Source organism: Grampus griseus, assembly GCF_964374135.1.
Source record: "Grampus griseus genome assembly, chromosome: 13".
NCBI classification, from domain to species: domain Eukaryota; kingdom Metazoa; phylum Chordata; class Mammalia; order Artiodactyla; family Delphinidae; genus Grampus; species Grampus griseus.
This window is the reverse complement of record NC_139007.1, coordinates 36,728,688-36,747,245: the sequence shown is the minus strand read 5'-3', so window position 1 is coordinate 36,747,245 and position 18,558 is coordinate 36,728,688. Positions and strand designations below refer to the sequence as shown.

At 41.8% G+C, this 18,558-nt stretch overlaps 1 protein-coding gene and 1 pseudogene across 4 annotated transcripts in view; both read left to right on the top strand.

Annotated features, from left to right (window-relative positions):
- Nucleotides 1–3,224: 3,224 nt before the first annotated feature.
- LOC309831480 (RNA-binding protein with multiple splicing 2-like) lies at nucleotides 3,225–3,816 on the top strand (annotated as a pseudogene). Its single transcript has one exon. The product of its transcript is annotated as an RNA-binding protein with multiple splicing 2-like (transcript).
- A 9,658-nt stretch (nucleotides 3,817–13,474) lies between these two features.
- Nucleotides 13,475–18,558, top strand: part of ATG5 (autophagy related 5) — a 119,510-nt gene continuing 114,426 nt past the window's right edge. Inside the window, exon 1 of one of the 3 annotated variants that reach the window (XM_082668885.1) lies at nucleotides 13,475–13,734. The gene's annotated coding sequence lies outside the window, so the exon portion shown is untranslated. Of the gene's footprint in view, nucleotides 13,740–13,891; nucleotides 13,992–18,558 lie in introns of those variants that run through there. The other 2 variants (XM_082668886.1, XM_082668887.1) reach the window with 2 other exon arrangements.

Sequence of the window (18,558 nt, the reverse complement as noted above, 5' to 3'; positions counted from 1 at the left end):
GAACCCACACAGCTGGGACTCGAACCCGAGCCAAAACCCACAGTCTTCCAACTGAGATCACACACCTGGTTTCAGGACTTAACGAAGGTCAGGTTCTTGATGTTTCATTGCAGAAAGAATTCAGTGAGAGACAAAGTGTTAGGTAAGAAGTGAATTTATTTAGAGAGAAACACACTCCACAGACAGAGTGTGGGCCATCTCAGAAGGTGAGAAAGGCCCCAGGGTATTGCATTTTCAGTTTTTATAGGAGTGGAGAGATATAAAGATATATAAATAAGATATAAAGATATATAAATTTCATAGGCTAAAGAGTGGGAGGAGTACTCCAGCTATTTTAGGAAGGGGAGGGGATTTCTAGGAATTGGGCCACTGCCCACTTTTTGATCCTTATGGAACTGTCATGGCGCCTGTGGGTGTGTCATTCAGCTTGCTGATGTGGGCGTATACTGAGGCTCAAGGTCTAGTGGAAGTCGACTTGTCCACCATTTTGGACCTATTTGGTTCTAATCAGTTTATGTCATGTCCTCAGGCTATGTCATTCTTTCAAAGGCTGTGCCCTGCCTCCTTCCCTCCTGTTTCATTTTGAGTAATTACATTATTGTTCAACAAGTGTGTAGCCTTCTGGAGTTTCAACTTTGAGGAACAACATAATTTATATTTCATTATGTTTTTTTTAAAAGTCACCTAAATTTATAGTTGTACCTTTAAGCAGATGGCTTTAATTCAAGTAATTCATTTTAGCTATAAAAAGAATTTAGTGGTAATTGGAAATTAACACTGGAATTTTTTTTAAGAGTTTGAAAATATTTTATTTATTTTTATTGAAGTATAGTTGATTTACAATATCATATCAGTTTCAGGTGTACAGTATAGTGATTCAGATTTTTTTTTTTTGCAGATTATATTCCATTATAGGTTATTTCAAGATATTGGGCATAAATCCCTATGTTATACAGTAAATCCTTGTTGCTTATCTGTTTTATGTATAGTAGTTTTTATCTGTTAATTCCATACTCCTAATTTGTCTCTCCTCCCCCACTTTGGTAACCATAAATTTGTTTTCTATGTCTGTGAATCTGTTTCTGTTCTGTTTATAGATTCATTTGTGTTATTCTTTAGATTCCACATATAAGTGATATCATAGAGTATTTATCTTTCTCTGACTTATTTCAGTAAGCATAATATTCTCTAAGTCTATCCATGTTGCTGCAAATGGCAATATTTCATTCTTTTCATGGCTGAGTAATATTCCATTATATATCACATCTCCTCAAGCCAATTGTCTGTTGATGGGCAACATTGTAATTTTTAATAAATATATCATTCAGTCAGTAAGCATGGCTCAGGGCACTGCTAAGTGCTATGCGGGGCCCACAACATCCTTTAGGAATTTAACATCCAGTTTAACACGTAAGACTAAATATTAAATGGTAAGGGTCAAAATTTAAAAGTTGTTGCTCTAATGTGAGCCTTTAATCATTATTTTATCATTCGCTTACTCATCTAATGCATAAAACTAATACATTTTATTTTGTCTCATTCCTTGGCTGCACCTTCGTCCACCATTACTCCTCTGCTCCTAAATAACTATTCAGGACAACACCCATACCCGATTTACATTCAGATTGTTTGGAGGCAGTCCCGTCCTACAACTAAGATATGGTGATCCACATACCACCCAGGTTAAGCATTACCCATCCGTAGTAAATTGAGAACATTATATAATTCTTCCAGATGAATGAGGACTTTGCGAGAGAAGACATAATTAGTATATAGAGAAACAAAAATAATATTTATTCTCATATGCCATGCTTATTAAATTATATGAATTACATATTACTGGATTTTTTTTCCTCATATTTGTCTTGTTCCAGAAAAGAATTTGAGGTAGGTGAGTAAACTATAGATAATTCATAAGCAATGGGCTATGTAGGTTGATTTCCCCACTCAAAAACATAGATAATTTCATACACTGTAGTGATAGCATAATAAAAGTAGCTTAAATGTTTAAGCAACTAGATTCAAACACTAGTTATGGGTAATTTATACTTGGGACAATCTAGCCCATTAGTCACTACTATATTTAGCATCCAGAGCAATTCATATCAACGTGGGCTAATTATTCTGACCAAATGGATCAGCCAATTCAATTCAAAAGTTAGTATAATTGATTTTCCTCCTACTGAATTGACATTGGCTGTGATGTTTCCATTACCTGAATTACGGCATTCCAGATCAAGCCCATAGTACTAGATCTTAAACCTCAACCCCCTCAAAAGCACCGTCTTCCAGTCAGTCACTATTTCTCCTTCCCACCCCTTCCTTTCCATCCCACGCCATTATCTTTCTTGTCATTTCTCAGTTGACTCTAGTAGCTTTTCAGATGCTCCCATTGCCACCATCGCTGGTCAAAATACCCTTCATGCCATGGTCTGAGGAAGTTTCCCAAACCACAGATCTGATCGTATCACATCCTTAATTGAAACCCTTCCCAACGGCTCCCCTGTGGTTACAGCAGGAGCTTTAGAATCTTCTTGACTTAATCTATTGGAAGAAATAATCACAACTCAAGGCACACATACTAGTTCAGGATGTGCATATATATGCATGATATGTATAACTGAAGTAAAAGTTTTATGAAACAAACCTACCCTTGCTTCTTGTGATGCACTCGGATCTATTCTATTCTATTCTTCTGTTCTATAAAATTCTATTTCACATAAAAAGTTATTGCAAACCACTAAATTGATCTCACAATCCACTAATAGGTCATAAGGTACAGTTTGGAAAATCCTGGCCTAGGGGATATAGTTCAAACCACTTACCTCGGTTTCCAAGGCTTTTTCTACTATAGCCCTAGGTGACAATTCTGGCTTCATTCATTTATCCGTCTAACCAGTAAGTAGCCGCCCAACGCCCACTACTGTCAGGCCCTATGTGGGGAATTAAACAGTGGGTAAAGGGTCAGTGCCGACCAGAGAGAAGAGCGCAGACCAGTAAAAGGTCTATTACCATTCCGTGATAAAAGGAAGGCAAGACTCGCCGGTCGCAGGGAAAAGGCGGAGGCGGCGGCCACCACGGCTCGGCCGGGGTTCCCAGCGCCACGTCCGCCGCACCCCCTCCCCGTCTCCCGCGCCCGCGAAGCCTGATGCGACTCCAGCCGGACCCGCTGGCTGCCCCTGTCACCGCCACCACACCCCACCCCCAGCACCGCGAGTAACCTGATGCCGGACTGCGCGCCCAGTGCCCGCACGGCTCGCACGGAGGAGGCGCTCCGGACCCTGGTCGCCAGTGGCCTCCCTGTGGACATTCAACCCAAAGAACTCTACCTGCTCTTCAGGCCGTGCAAGGGGTATGAAGCGTCCCCGATCAAGCTCACATCGAGGCAGCCTGCTGGTTTTACGATCTTTGACGACCGGGCAGGAGCAGAAGCCGCCCAGAAGGCGTTAAACGGTATTCGCTTCGATCCTGAGACCCCGCAGACCCTGAGGCTAGTGTGCCAAAGCCAACACCAAGACGTCCAAGAACAAGCTGACGGCTACGCCAAATCCCACCAACGCTCACCCCTCCCTAGGAGCACACTCAGAGCTGATGGGGGCCCCTCTGATCCCCGCATACCCAGGGTCCTGGGCCCCCTGCCCTCTGTACACCACAGAGCTGACCCCAGCCACCTCACCTGCTGCGCTCACCTACCCCGCTGCCACTACCGCTGCCGCCGCTGCCCTACATGCTCAGAGGATGCAGGTCAGGTGGCGCTTTCCCATTTTCAGGATGAAGAAACTGATGTCCAGAGGTGCGCTGGTACCCTTCCTCTGATACCACCCAGCAAGGTTGGAAGTCTTGTCAGTTCTGTTAGTTCTTCGGTCTTGTCACCACAGCTCGAGGCCCCCGCCCCACTGAGGAGGAAGCCGTCCTGAGCTTCCACTGCCCCCAGGCAGCCTGTGCAGAGCTGCTGCTTCCCTCCAAAGCCTGAGAATTTTAAGCGTGACTCAGTGCACTGTTCCCTGTTTCCTTTCTCTCCTCTTCCTCAGCCCTGTCCTGCCCCCAAACCCTTCTTCAAGGTGCTTACGGCAGGATTCAGGGGCCTTCTCTCTGGGACACCCAGACCCAGCTCAGAGGCCTCCCTGGGACTGAGCGAGGCCTGACCTCCAGTCCAAATGTGCTTCCATAGCTCCATCTCAAAGAAATGACATGTTTAATTTTGCATGTTTTCTGGAATGGATTAAGACACTTAAACCTGTGTATATGTGAGTGTACCATTTGTTCTCACATTGTGTCACCATAGCAACAGGTCCTGACCATGAATGGTTCATCATTCCCAGCCCCTCTGTCCACACCCCTCCCTGCACCCACCCTGCTTCAGTGAGCACCAAGCCCTGCAGCCAGTTCCGCCCAACAGGAAGGACCACCCAGCCAAGACAGAGCATTTTCCTGGTCACTTCAAATCGGGGTCCTCTGCTTCCTCCTCCTCAGATGGGCCAACAGTCGTTAATAAAATCCTTTCTCGGGACCTCCCTGGTGGTCCAGTGGTTAAGAATCCCCCTGCCAATGCAGGGGACATGGGTTTGATCCCTGGTCCAGGAAGATCCCACATGCCGCAGAGCAACGAAGCCCATGTGCCACAACTACTGAAGCCTGCGTGTTGCAACTACTGAAGTCCCCGCCTAAAGCCCTGCCTCGGCAACAAAAGAAGCCACTGCGATAGGAAGCCCGCGCACTGCAACGAAAAGTAGCCCCCACTTGCTGCAACCAGAGAAAGCCCATGAGCAGCAACGAAGACCCAAAGCAGCCACACACACAAAAAAAAAATCCTTTCTCTGCCCGTTTTGCGTACCTCTCCACATCGCACCCCACCCCTACTGTGGCCCGTCATTCTTTTCAAACTTTGAAACCAACCAAAACGTGAAAGTATTTTTGTACCTTGTGTAACAAAATATTTATGCCACATAAAGTAGAAAAAAAAAAAGGTAAATACAGGCTGTTAAGGCAACACATAGGAGAGATATTTGGGCCATTCTCGTGGGGAGTAGAAGGACTTCCCAGAGGCAGAGACCTCTAAACTAACACCTAACAGATAAGTAGGTGTTAACCAGGAAAAAGGAGTGGTGAGAAGTAGAGTCCCGAGCAGAAAAAATAGCTTGTATACCCCCGGAGGTGATAGAGGGCAGGATCTTTATGAAAAGTGAAAAGTGTTTCTGTGAGGCTGGAGGACAGAGCTCAGGGAATATGATAGAAGATAAGGATGGAGAGGTATTAATGCCCCATGGAGGGTGTTGAAAGCCACACTTGCTCTTTTAGGCCAGGGGTTTCCAGATCTGTCCGAGGGATCCCAAGGGCTCCTTGATCTTGCCTCTGCCTGCAGAGGCAATACCAAGGCCAAGCAGGCTGGGCTCTCCTGATCCCCTTCAACCAGGATAGCAGTGACACAATATCAGCTTTGGGAATATGGATTCCCAACAGTGGGAAGTGTGGAACATAGATTAGAAGAGGGCCAAATGGACAGGTGTCCCAAACTAGGGGAGTGGCAGAAAGAGGAGTGGGAAGAATTCAGAGTCAAGAGAAAGAAAAGGCAGCACTGGTGACTGAATTCTTGAACAAGTTCTTATCTTTAAACTTGCTGTGTCTTTTTTTTTTTTTTGGCTGTGTTGGGTCTTTGTTGCTGCGTGCGGGCTTTCTCTAGTTGCGATGAGCGGGGGCTATTCTTTGTTGTGGCACGCGGGCTTCTCATTGCGGTGGCTTCTCTTGTTGCGGAGTCCAGGCTCTAGGCGCGCAGGCTTCAGTAGTTGTGGCACGTGGGCTCAGTAGTTGTGGCCCGCGGGCTCTAGAGCGCAGGCTCAGTAGTTGCGGTGCATGGGCTTAGGTGCTCTGCGGCATGTGGGATCTTCCTGGACCAGGGATCAAACCCGTGTCCCCTGCATTGGCAGGCAGATTCTTAACCACTGCACCACCAGGGAAGTCCCAAACTTGCTGTGTCTTCTGTTCCCTTTGCCTGGAACAGCGATTCTTAACCTTACTTTTATTCTTTTTTCACAATGAATCTCTTAGTCTGGTGAAGTCTGTGGAGCCCTTCTCAGAATAATATATTTAAATGCATAAACATACATATTATTACATAGACATACGTATTACTACAAAGAGATAATTGTATATTCCTATACAATTATCAGAATGTTAGGAAAAAAAATTTGTGTTATGTAGTATGCAATAAATAATAAGGTCTCGCAGTGAGTCAAATTCCTACTGTAATTTCAAAGTAGCAATATGTGTAAAATAATGTTTCAAGAATCTGAGTCAACTGCAATATGAATATATCTATGTTGAATATATCTATGTTTCTACTGGTGACAAGTTACAAGTATTGCTAATACTACTCCAGTTTGTGCCCTATATTTATAATGGAAAAAAATGCTAAATTTCAAACTGGAGGTTAGTGAAAATAAAGACGTACTCATTTTCTCATCCAAATTCTTCAGGCTCCGTAATTTGAACCGTGGACCCCTTGGTTAAGAGCCCCTGGCTTAAAAGCCCTTTCTTTCCTTGTCCACATGTTGTATCTATTTATCCTCTAAGATTTATTTTATACGTTTCTACTGATTCTCAAAGCTAGGTTCCCATAACAGTTGTACATAGTCCTATTACAGCCAGTTAGGGACTATTGCAATCATTTGTTTACTTATCTGTTCTCTGCCAAACTGGAATGTGAGTTCCCTGAGGGAAGAAATTAATTTCTGATGCATCTTAGTATCCTGAGTACCTGGTACAGCCTGGCACATAAAAGCCTATTAAGTGAATGAACACACTGTTCTGCGAGAACACTAATCATTTTATAAATTGCTGGGAAAGTGTGGAGAGGGGGCAAAAAAGGATACTTTATTCATATCCGTCTTTCTGGAATACAGAAATTTCATGTTATAGTTTGATGCAAAGATGAAAAGAATGTTAGAAAATCTGCCTAGAATAAGGCAGTGAATAAAATCAGTGCATAAATGGTGGCTAGAAATGTGTGGCAAGCAGAACATGAAAGCTTCTTGTTTAATTTTGCTCTTTGCTCTAATGGCAATATAACCGAGCTCTTCTAGGGAGAAATGGAGACCATGGGACAAGAAGCAGTCTTGGATACCTGTGAGAGGTGAAGAATTGGGCTGCCTGAAGCTTACTTCTTCACTTCAGTCTCTCAGTCATGGGAAATGCAGGTGAGTTTACTGTGAAGCTTAATTTTCAGGTCTCTTCACTTACATGGGTCCTTTCTAAGGCCACCTAATTTTGTATTTCTTTGTATGTGTGCTTTCCAAAGAGGACCTCCCAAATTGTATGAGGTTAGAATATTAGAAAAGTGTTATAGAATCATGCCCAGCACATAGTATGCTCTGTAAATGTTAACTAACTAGATAAGTAGTGTGTATGATGAATTGTCTAACCTCCTGACCTAGAGTACCTTACATTTGCAGAATAAAATATACTCACAGCATCCAGGCGTGAACGTGACTGTTTCATCCCTGCTTTTGATCATTCTTTTTTCCTTTCCTGAAATACCTATACCTTTCCCTTCTCTCTCATTCTCTTAAATCATGACAGTCCTATAAAGCCCAAGGTAATAAATGGATCCTAGGAACTCAGTGATGGCTATAGAGCGTGTCAGTAGTAGTGTTTAGGAAAACATGAAAAGTAAACCATGGCATGTGTGTGGTAGCAATACCACTAAAGGAGAAAGATAAAGGAGAAAGGTATGGACTGACTGTGCCATCAGATCTGGGAGGCGAATGAAAAAAGTAATGATTACACAATGGGCTTTTTAAAAATTCAGCAGTTATTCCACAACAGACTTTATTTTTAGGCAAACTGAATACCTGAATTTTTAAAAAAATCAGTATTTTAAACCATCCCGCTTGTCCCTAAAATTGAGAGAGACTTTAGGAACATACCACCTCTGAGATGACAATTCTGATACTTAATGTATGTGGGCAAATTATCCCACAGAAAGGTCCCCAACACAAGAGTTGTTGGTAAACATACATTTTTTTTTTTTTACTTTTTAAATTATGTGTATGTTTTGGGTCTTCTTTTTAAAATTATTTATTTATTTATTTATTTATTTATGGCGGCGTTGGGTCTTCATTGCTGCCCGCAGGCTTTTCTCTAGTTGCAGTGAACCAGGGCTACTCTTCGGTGCAGTGCGTGGGCTTCTCATTGCGGTGGCTTCTCTTCTTGTGGAGCATGGGCTCTAGGCGCAGTTGTGGCTCGCAGGCTCTAGAGTGCAGGCTCAGTAGTAGCAGTGGCACACGGGCTTAGTTGCTCTGCGGCATGTGGGATCTTCCTGGACCAGGGATCAAACCCATGTCCCCTGCATTGGCAGGTGGTTTCTTAACCACTGAGGCACCAGGGAAGTCCTAAACCTACTTTTTAAAGTAAAAAATTAGTACTCTGTATAATTAAATGTGACTTTCATTCAAAATTTTATTTAAAAAACATTGTACCCTGAAAAGACATGAAGAAAATTTAATTGCATATGACTAACTGAAAGAAACCAATCTAAAAAGGCCTCATACTTTATCATTTCAACTATACAACATTCTCAAAAACTCAAAACTATGGAGACATAAGAGGATCAGTGGTTGCCAAGTGTTCAGAGGAGGGAGGGATGAATAGACAGAGCACAGAGGGTTTTTAAGGCAATGAAACAACTCTGTATGATACTATAATGGTGAATACCTGTCATTACACATTTGACTAAACTCATGTTTAGCCTCTTTGACTAAATCAAGAGTGAACCATAATGTAAATATGGACTTCAGGTGATAAAGATGTGTCAGTGTAGGTTCATCAATTGTAACAAACGTACTGTTGCAGGATGTGATAGTGGAAGGAGTTGCGTGTGTGTGGCGATGGCATATGGGAACTCCGGACTTTCTGCTCAATTTTGCTGTAAACCTAAAACTGCTCTAAAAATAATGAATTAAAAGTATATATTGCCCCTGCTTTTAAGTTTAGCATTTAATAACTGAGGGATATGAATTATATTTTTGAAAAAGAATCCATGGAGCTCTGTGTTTTGATACATATAACATAGAGTCTGTGCATAACATAGTAACCATTAATAAACTATGAAATGAAATGCTTTAAAAAGTGCCATTTCAGTCATGGCTTCTACTTCTGAACTTCTAAGACATTTTTTTCCTTGACCATTCTTTTCACCTTGTCTTGCGTTCTTGCTGAATCTCTGTGTGATATTGTTTCCCAGTCTATGTTGTAAACAGCTCTAAGGCAGAACTGTGACTCTTATTCTTGTATTTCCCCTACAGTCCCGGGGAGAGGGCATTTCCAGCAGAAGGAACAGCGTCAGCAAAGACGCAGGATGTGAGGCAGAGGTCAGAGAGAGACCAGGGAGCCAGACAAGTGATGGGTGATGAAGCTGGAAAACTGGATTAGGTTAGTCCAAGAAATTTGGGTTTTATTCTGTAGGCAGTGAGGGTTGGCTTTTGTAAAAAACAGGGCAGCGACATAATTAGAACTGTGCTAAAGAAGATTACTCTGGCAGAAGATTGTAAAATGGGTTGGTGCAGGGGAAGGGAGGCACAGAGCCTGATGAAGGACATAAAAACAACAGCTCCTGTTTATTGAGGGCTCACCATTTACCAAGCACTGTGGTAAATGTTTCATGTGCATCATCCTCCCTCACCTTCACGGGTCTATGAAGCAGGTGCTATCATTATCCTCATTTAACCGTGAGGAAAATGGAGAAATGGAGGCTGGGAGAAGTTACATAAGAGTCAGGTTCTTGGGCATGTGACCTGTCGTATGCACAGCACTTGATTTAATGCTCTGCTGTCGCCATCTTCAAATTCCTTTCCTCAACAAAGAGCCCTCATTTTCATTTTGCACTGGCCCTGTGGAATTACGTAGCCAGTACTGGTTAAATAATTTTTTTTCTGGGGCCACACAGATAATAGATGTCGCATATGGGATTTAAAAGCACATCCTCAGCTATGCTATACTGCACTAGTTTATGATCGAAGAACAAACACAGGTGAAGGAAAGGGAACGGATTTGAAGGAAATTTTGTCAGTACTGACAAGGTTTAGAAAGTGTTTGTTTTTTGTTTTTTTTCAAATTAAAGTAATTTTGTTGTGAAAACTTTTTTAGGATTTCACAAAATCTCTTGAGATAAGTTGAACTTTCCTATTGGGAAACAGTCTATTACATCACTGAGGGTGCTACTGACTGGACTTGCTGGTTGGGGAGCTCTGAGCTTTGTGTCAGGTTGATTGTGACACCTGGTGACAGCAACGTATTATTGCAAGGATTTATTCTGCTGTTTCAAGAATCAGGTTGTTCAGTTGGGTTTTATTTTTTTTTAAGACTTTCCCTTCAGTTTTATATTTCCCAGACTATTTTTCTTCTGCACACATTGAGAAAACAGATTGAAAAGCTGCTTGACTAATTTTTCCCAGTTTTTAATAGGAGCTATTTATAGAAAATATTCCTATGGGAACAGCCAAATAATCTAATCCAAAGATTTTTTTAAGAATAATAGTAATTTGGGGCATCAAAAATTAAAACACAAATGTATACAAGTTATGAATGTATATATTTTTTCCAAAGAATATTTGGCATATTGTTTTGATTCACTCCTATACAATCTATGTAGGCAAGTAGAGAGTACTGAGTAACTGGAATCATAGTCTTATAACACAATATTTTCAACAAAAACCCACATTTTATCTGTAGCAGTGCTGGAATTACATATGGTATTATATAGTTGACATGGTAGTCATAAGAAAACTGCTCCAAATTGTGATTTTAAAATATATATTCATGTAATGAAATTTGGGAGGTTCCTTTGTTGTTACTTAAGAGTTACTTATTTTCACTTTACCAAGTACCTAATTATGTGAACACAAGAAATGTTTAAATGACTGAATGAAGACTTGTCACAGTGAATGAAAGGCTGTCACTGAAGCTAAAAGAGTCTATCTATCGAGCTCCTGGATTCATTTTAGAATGTCAATTAAGTAGATACAAATGGGATGTCTATGACTGTTCAGCTTTCAAAGCCTCAAAATAGTATTTGAATCCTCCAAATACTCTCTCACCTCACAGGAGAGAACACTGTATAATGATATTTTCCCAACTTTCAAGTGTGTGTCCTTAGAATTGCCTAAAGGTAAAAACTTAGAACTATAAATATGATCACAATCACAGTCAAATGTGTGTTATTCACATTTGAATAATGCATTCTGGCCTAGTTGTTTTGGTCTTTTGTTCAAAATGAATATTTACGTGCAAAGAACTGAGGTAGGCAGTGCCTTAGAAACTAGAAGAAGAGCTATAGAGGAGTGTTACGCTCCAAAGCCTTTAGCATCCAGATAGGTAATCTAAAGTCTAAATAAGTGATAGTGTGGGAACAGTGAGAAACTGGAGAGGGCATTCCCAGCCTAAAAGGGGGCAGGCTGCAGCTCCACTCCAGCACTTGGTTGCCATGTGGGAATGTGGTCCCAGGGTTGTCAGATTCCAGGATAAGTCAGAAATCCAAATTTTTGAAACCTGTTACCATTTTTTCCCCTTTTTTTAGAGTTTAAGAAACATTTTAAAGGGAAGAGTGGATATCTGTCACTCTTGGTAACTGATTGAGAGAGACGACGTAATGTTAACAAATGGAAATGACGGAGAACAAATATAGAATTCCTCTTATTTCCAAATTTTTGCTCAAGGAGCACAACCATGAGATGGGAAAGAGTACAACGACTGGACCATATCCAGAGGAGAGATATGTCATGTGAAGAATGGCTGAAAGAACTGACAGTGTTTATCCTGAGTGGGTTATAAGGCATATCTTTTCATAGCTGAAGTGCTGTCTATTAGAACAAGGGTTAGCTATTTCTATTGTAGGTTGGGGGTGGGGTAGAGGAGGGACAAGGGGAGGAAGGAAATAAACAGGGTCAATTTTTAAAGGTTACAAGAAGCTGGATTTTAGCTCAATATAATCACTTTCTACCCATTAGGGTTCTCCATAAATCGTTTCTCTGCCCCCTCCCCAAACATTTTATTAGGAAAAACTTCAAGCATAACAGCAAAGTTGAAAGAATTTTACAGTGAACACCCATGTTCTCACCACCTAGATTCTACCATTAACATTTTACTGTACTTGCATTATCACATATTTATCCATCTATCCATCCCTCTAGCCATTCGTCCATCCACCTAATTTTTTCGATACATTTCAGAGTAAATTCCATTTAGTTTTGCCTACCTTTGGGAAGTGGGGGCAACTATCCCAAGAGCTTTTTTACAGAGGCTAATGTTTGTCTGTTGGGGACGCTATAGAGAGGATTTCTGCATTAAGTAAGTGGAGTGGACGGGACTGTGGCTTTCAATTTTTTTTGACTGTTACCCATATCAAGAAATGTATTTCACATTCCTACACAGTGTAAACCATGTACATACTAAAGTAAAAACTTCAGGAAACAATATTTACCTTTAGTATGTGTGAAGCATGCCAATATTTTCTATTTTTTTTAACTTAAAAATTGCTAGTCATGACCCACTAACTTGATTTGATGACTCACCAATGAGTTGTGATTCACCACTGGAAAATCATTGGGCTAGACAACCTCCAATAAGTTTTGTTTTATTTTTTTTTGGCTGCGCTGCACGGGCCTGTGGGATCTTAGTTCCCCGACCAGGGATTGAACCCACGCCCTCAGGCAGTGAAAGCGTGGAGTCCTAACCACTGGACAGCCAGGGAATTCCTAGAAGATTCTTCCTTTAAAAAGGATCCTGTGGCTAATACTAGGATTTTCCTAGTCTTCCCACTTATCAGGAACCTATCGAGTCTCAGCACAGTAGTATTCACTTGGCATGCATAGCATTATGTTGAAAGCCATGTGTAATGAAGAGAAAAACGCTAAATGCCTGCTAAGACTTCTGGATAGACCTAATGCAAACACTTTTTAGGAGTAAATTGACTAATTGCTTGTCATTTTCACCAACAGGAAGACATAGGTACTTACAATTGGAGGGATGGCTGGGCTTCAGTATTCAAGTATTTTAGTCTTTTGTTAAATGCGGCTCTTAATCCGTTCTGTGGCTCTGACAAAGTGGAGAAGATCAAATGAGAAAATAGATATGAAAACACTTTGAAAACCAACGTTTTATTAATTTTACTGTGTGAAGCCAGGACAGGGATGCTGCGATGAAGCTCTAGTGACGCAGTGACTCATTATTTGTAAAACTCTCTGCTCTCACGGAACTGTTATATTAACCTCACTAAACAACAATGACTATGCCAAAAGCACAGGACTCTCGGAAGAGGGCAGAAGCAGGGAACTTGCCAGGGGTTTGACCGAACATTCACGCTCTCTGCTCTGTCCGCGCATGCTCAAGCGCGGCTCCAGCCTCCTCACGGGGTTGGGCCGAACTGGGAGGGCAGAGTGCGGGCCACGTGGGGCCCCGTGACGTCATCTCCGGGCGCCGAGGGTGACTGCACTTGCGGTGGGCTTCCAGAGCTCCGCGGCGCTGCAGGCTGTCTTCGCTGGATACGGGAGGGCGGAAGTGCAGCAGGGTTCGACTCCGACCTCCACGCTGGTGCCTTCTGCGGCTGCGCGGGCCAGCGGGACTCCAGTCTGGTGCACCTCTGCGGGACTGCGTGTCTGGCGCTCTCCGCCGCCGCCCAGCCAGAGCCCGAGACCCGAGCGTCCTCACCGGTGCAGGAAGGCGGAGGAGAAGCCTGAGCTTCTGGTAGGGTATGTGTGTGTCTGTCACCCCAGTGTGAGGAAGTGCCCGGAGGAAGAGGGTTGGGGAAGTGCTAGGTAGGTGTGGTAAGAAGGAGGGGGGCGTGTGCGGCGAGAGGAGCGCTCCCCCGGGCGGTGGTGGCGGGTGAGGGTGGTTCCTCCGGGGGAGGTGGCGTTGGCCGAGCGCCGACCTCGGAGCCCTACTGCCGGCTGGAGGGTGTAGCCTGCGCGGTCTTTCGGGGAATACGTCTGTTCCTTACTAAGGTGGGAAGCTTGGGTCTCGTCGCAGGCTCTAGAGTTTAGTTCGGGACCTCCATTTTTCGTGGAATAGTTAGTTATTTAGATCATAGTTATTTTTACAGCAAGTTCGATTCTATCCGAAATCGGTGGGGTTTCTCCCCAATTTATCTTCTCAGACGCATTCATTGTCTCATTTTAATAATAATATTTAGTGCCAACAAAGCCATTTTCCCTTGGCAGAGCACTTTCACATACTTTATAGTTTGGATTATTTTCAAGTCACACCTGAACTTGGGGAACCTAGGGAAAGTGGACTGGTTCTAGATTTTTCTGAGGGATGGGGAGGCACAGCATGTTTTCAGCAAGAATCAGAACCCAGAGGCTATCAAACAGCACTGAATTTCCAAGGCCTTCCGGAGTTTACTTGATAAATTTCAGTCTTTGGGACTGTGTGTACTTGGATCTGAACGGACTTATTTTGTGTTTTCCATAAAGGGAGTTGTTGGTTGAATTTTGAATTTGAAAGTAAAGATGTTGGGCTGAGGATAGCAGTGGAGGGAACTTTTAGAATTTTATATTGGATTTAAGTAGGTGCTTTGATCCTCAAATGTATGCTGATTAAAATTGGGGAAAGTGAACAGAATGGTACTATATGGTTAAGAGTTTTTAGAATAAGGTACAAGCTTCAAGTGTAGGTTCACTTTATTAATTTAACAGATACTAAGTGCTACTTATGTGCCAGGCACTGAACAAAAAGTAAACAAAACAGTAAACAGTGAGGAAGACAATAAAAACCCCTGCCATCATGAAGTTCACTTTGAGGGTTGAGGGGGGAGACATTAATTTAAAAATTAATTAAAATATGTGTCAGGTAGTGAAAAGTGCTATGGAGAAAAAATAAGTAATGAAGGGGAATGGGGAGTGCTGGTAGCATGCATGGGAAATTATAGTGGTGGCCTTAGAAAAGATGACATTTGAGCAGAGACCTAATAGTGATAAAGAAGGGTGCCTGTGGATGTAGTGGAGAGGGCCATCAGAGCAACCACAAAGTCCCTGAGGCGGGAGCACATCAGCGAGTTTGGCTGGAACTGGGGGAGCAAGTTGCGGAGAGAAGTAGATAAGCAGGTCAGAGTGGGGTCGGGTCATATAGGGCCTGCTAACACCTTGTAAGACTTTAGTTTTTACTTTGAATGAGATGGTGGGGTTTTGAGTCAAGGAGTGAACTGATCTGACTTCTGTTTTAAAGGATTTTTCTGATTACTTTGTTGTCTCTCTGCAGCAAGGGCAGAAACGTTGAGACCTCTGTTGGTAGGCCATTGCATTTATCTGGGTTAAAGGTCAAGGTGACTTGGATCAGTGTGGTAAGAGTGGAGGTGGTGAGAAATGGCCAGATTCTAGATTTATATCTAAGCTAGAGCCATCAAGTGTGAAGAGGGGTCATGGATGACTCCCAGATTTATGGCCTGAGAAGCTAAAGAATGGAGTTACCACTCAGTGATTTGGGGAAGATCACAGAGTAATAGGGAGAGGAGGGAGGAAGATCTGCAATCATTTTCAGTTTCAAAAATGAATTTTCAAATGAAATTTCAGTATACAGTAGTATATATGAAACTGGAGTTCAGAAGTCTAGGCTGAAGATGTAAATGTGGGAATTGTTAATGTGTAAGTGATATTTAAAGCTCTGAGAGATCTCCAAAGGCAGGGTTCAAGGACCGTGGGGCACTTCAGCATTTGGAGATTGGAGGGAGTTATGAACTATCCCCCAGGGTGGAGGTGGGGCTGTTCCTTAAAACCCCTGTTCAGAACCAGTGATCCTCAGTAACCAGATAGAAGGAAATAGAAAGCCAGGTCATTAGCTGAGAGAGAGTGAGGAAGGAGATGTGAAAATTTGAGGAGGGGGAGTTGATTTAAGACAGTGGAAGAATAAATGGACTAGGGAAGTATGAGAATACTGGGCAATACTCAGAGCCCACGTCTGAGGTCAGTGTTCATGAATTTAAAGGGAGACCAGCCAGCATATATATTTTTAGATGTTTACAAATTTACTACTACTAGTAGGTATTTGATATTTTAAGTAATTTATGAGTAGTTGGGGATTTTGTCAGCAAAACAGCTTCAGGTAATAGGTTAGCCTTTCTTGGTTTGTAGTGTAAAAGGGACTGTTAATTGTGCATTATATTGGGTTGGCCAAAAAGTTCATTCAGGTTTCTGTAACAGGTTATGGAAAAACCCAAACGAACTTTTTGACCAGCCCAATATTTTTATCATACTCACTGTGCTGTTTGCTGAGTGTTGTTGGTTGGGCACCTGCCTCTTTTCCAGGCCATGAATTAGATGCTGAGAATACAGCAGTCAAGAGGTAGTCCCTGCCCTCAGGAAGCTTACTTCTAGTAGACTGCATCATGGGTTGGGATTTCTATTCTTCCAAAACATTGCCTTCAAGTTGGATGCATGGTGTTGATATCGTAGTATATGTATGAGAGGGAAAAATAGTGAAATTTGCTGAATATGAAATGTGATTGTACATATTTAGGAAAGAGTTTAGGTGGAAAAGTTTAAGTAGCTAGTACAACTTTTGGATTTACACATTTTATTTATTTATATATTTTCCAGTTGTTTAACAAAAATTCCAGAGCCTATTATGTGCTGATTATGCTAACATCCTGGATACAAAGGTATATATGACTCAGTTTCTGTTGTCAAGGAACTGACAGGTCAGTGTGGGGAGGGGCAAGAGACAGATAAGATACACAGCTGCAATTCATTGTTATACCATATAACAATAAAGATATAATAACAGAAGTAATTAGATTATAGTGTGCTTAGTGGAAAGCTTCCCAAGGAGTTAATGTTAAGCTGACTCTTAAAAGAGGATTAAGAGTTGGCCAAGAGAAGGGGCAAAGGGTATTCAAGCAGAGGGGCCATGGAAGCACAGGGAAACCATGTATTAAATACATTTACCATTTTTCCAGTGGTTGGTTACTAGGTGCTAAATACCCAACAACCCTGTGAAATTAGAATTATCTTCAGTTTATAGATATGAGGTTTAGAGATGTCAGGTTTGTTGTCCAAGGACATACAGCTTATATGTGGAAGTCAGGGTTGAAACCCATGTCAGTCTGATTTCAAAACCCCTTAACTACTTTACTGTATAGCCTGCTGTAAGCATTTAAATCTTCTCTGTCCTTGTTCTTTGTCCCTCAGCCAGTCTTTTTACCAACTTCTATTCATTCTTCCTTGGAAAGCCCTCCTGTCTCTCATCAATCCACTGCTACCAGTCTAGGTCAGGCACTCATTATATGCCTTAGTTGCTGAAATTGCTTCCTGGCTAGCCTCTCTCTGGCTTTGGATCCCCTTTTGTGCACTGCTACCAGATAATTGTTTTTGTTTCACTATTATAAAACCTTTGTAGGCTTGTTGGATGAAATTGAAAACCCACAATTTTCTATTTGGTGTACTTCATGATCCAGTTACATTTTATATTTACAAATTTGACATTAAAAGAATAATAATTGCTTTTATTTCTCAGCACATGCTGTGTCCATTACCATGTCAAATACTTTATAGACTTTTTTTTTTTCTAGAACAACCTGGCGACTTTTACAGGTAAGGAAATTTAGACTTAGTGAAGTAAAGTGACTTACCTAGGATCAGGTATGATAGTAAAACGTGTCACAGCTCAGCTGTTTCATTATCTACTACTCCTCCCAACACAAAGTTTCCTTAAAAGTTGGTACACATACTGCGCCTGCCACTTCCTGCCTTTGCTGATGCTATTTTGCCTTGCTTGGAATATTTGTCTTCTTTTTGTCTGTCCATATTCTACCCATTCTTCAAGTTCAATATCTTTTAAGATTCTTCCCTGAACACTATAGGTTCTGTTAATATTTAACTTCTTCCCCTCCTGCATTATGAAAGCTCTCACAAGTAACATTTAGTTATAACCGTGGACATTTTGGAATTGGAAGGGATGTTTGGCAGTAAGTATGGTATGATGGAAAAAATATGAGATTGGAAATCCTGCTGTAGTAGAGGAAAAGTAAAGGCACAGTGAGGTAACAGAGGTTCTGTCTGATTCATACATAGAAGAAAGGCTATTTTGAGCAGTGTCCTGAATGATGTGTAAGTTGGAAGGTGAGGTGGGGAAGGCTACTTCAGGGTAAGGAACCACCGGCATGAGCAAAGCCATGCAAAGGACATGAAAGTGCATGGTATGTTTAGCAGATTTGTAACTAATACCTTCTAGGCAATGCCTGAGGTTTTAAAAAAGTTGTTATCACCACCATCATCATCATCATCTTGTATGCCCTCAGCACCTGCCACAGAGCTGGACATATCAGATGATCAAATGTTTATTGACTCTCTATTGAATGTTATTAGCAGTGTTCAATGTATAATTTTTAGTTATTTTCCTTTACTCTCATAATTCCAGTTTACACTAAATAATGCTTTTGATTATTCTAAGTTCTTAAAGTCTTTGACTTTTGAACATTTTTTGAGACATGCTCTGGTTGGTTCTATCAATTATGATGATAAATACATTTTATAGTACTGTGTTATAGGCATTGTTCTAAGTGTTCTACATGTATTA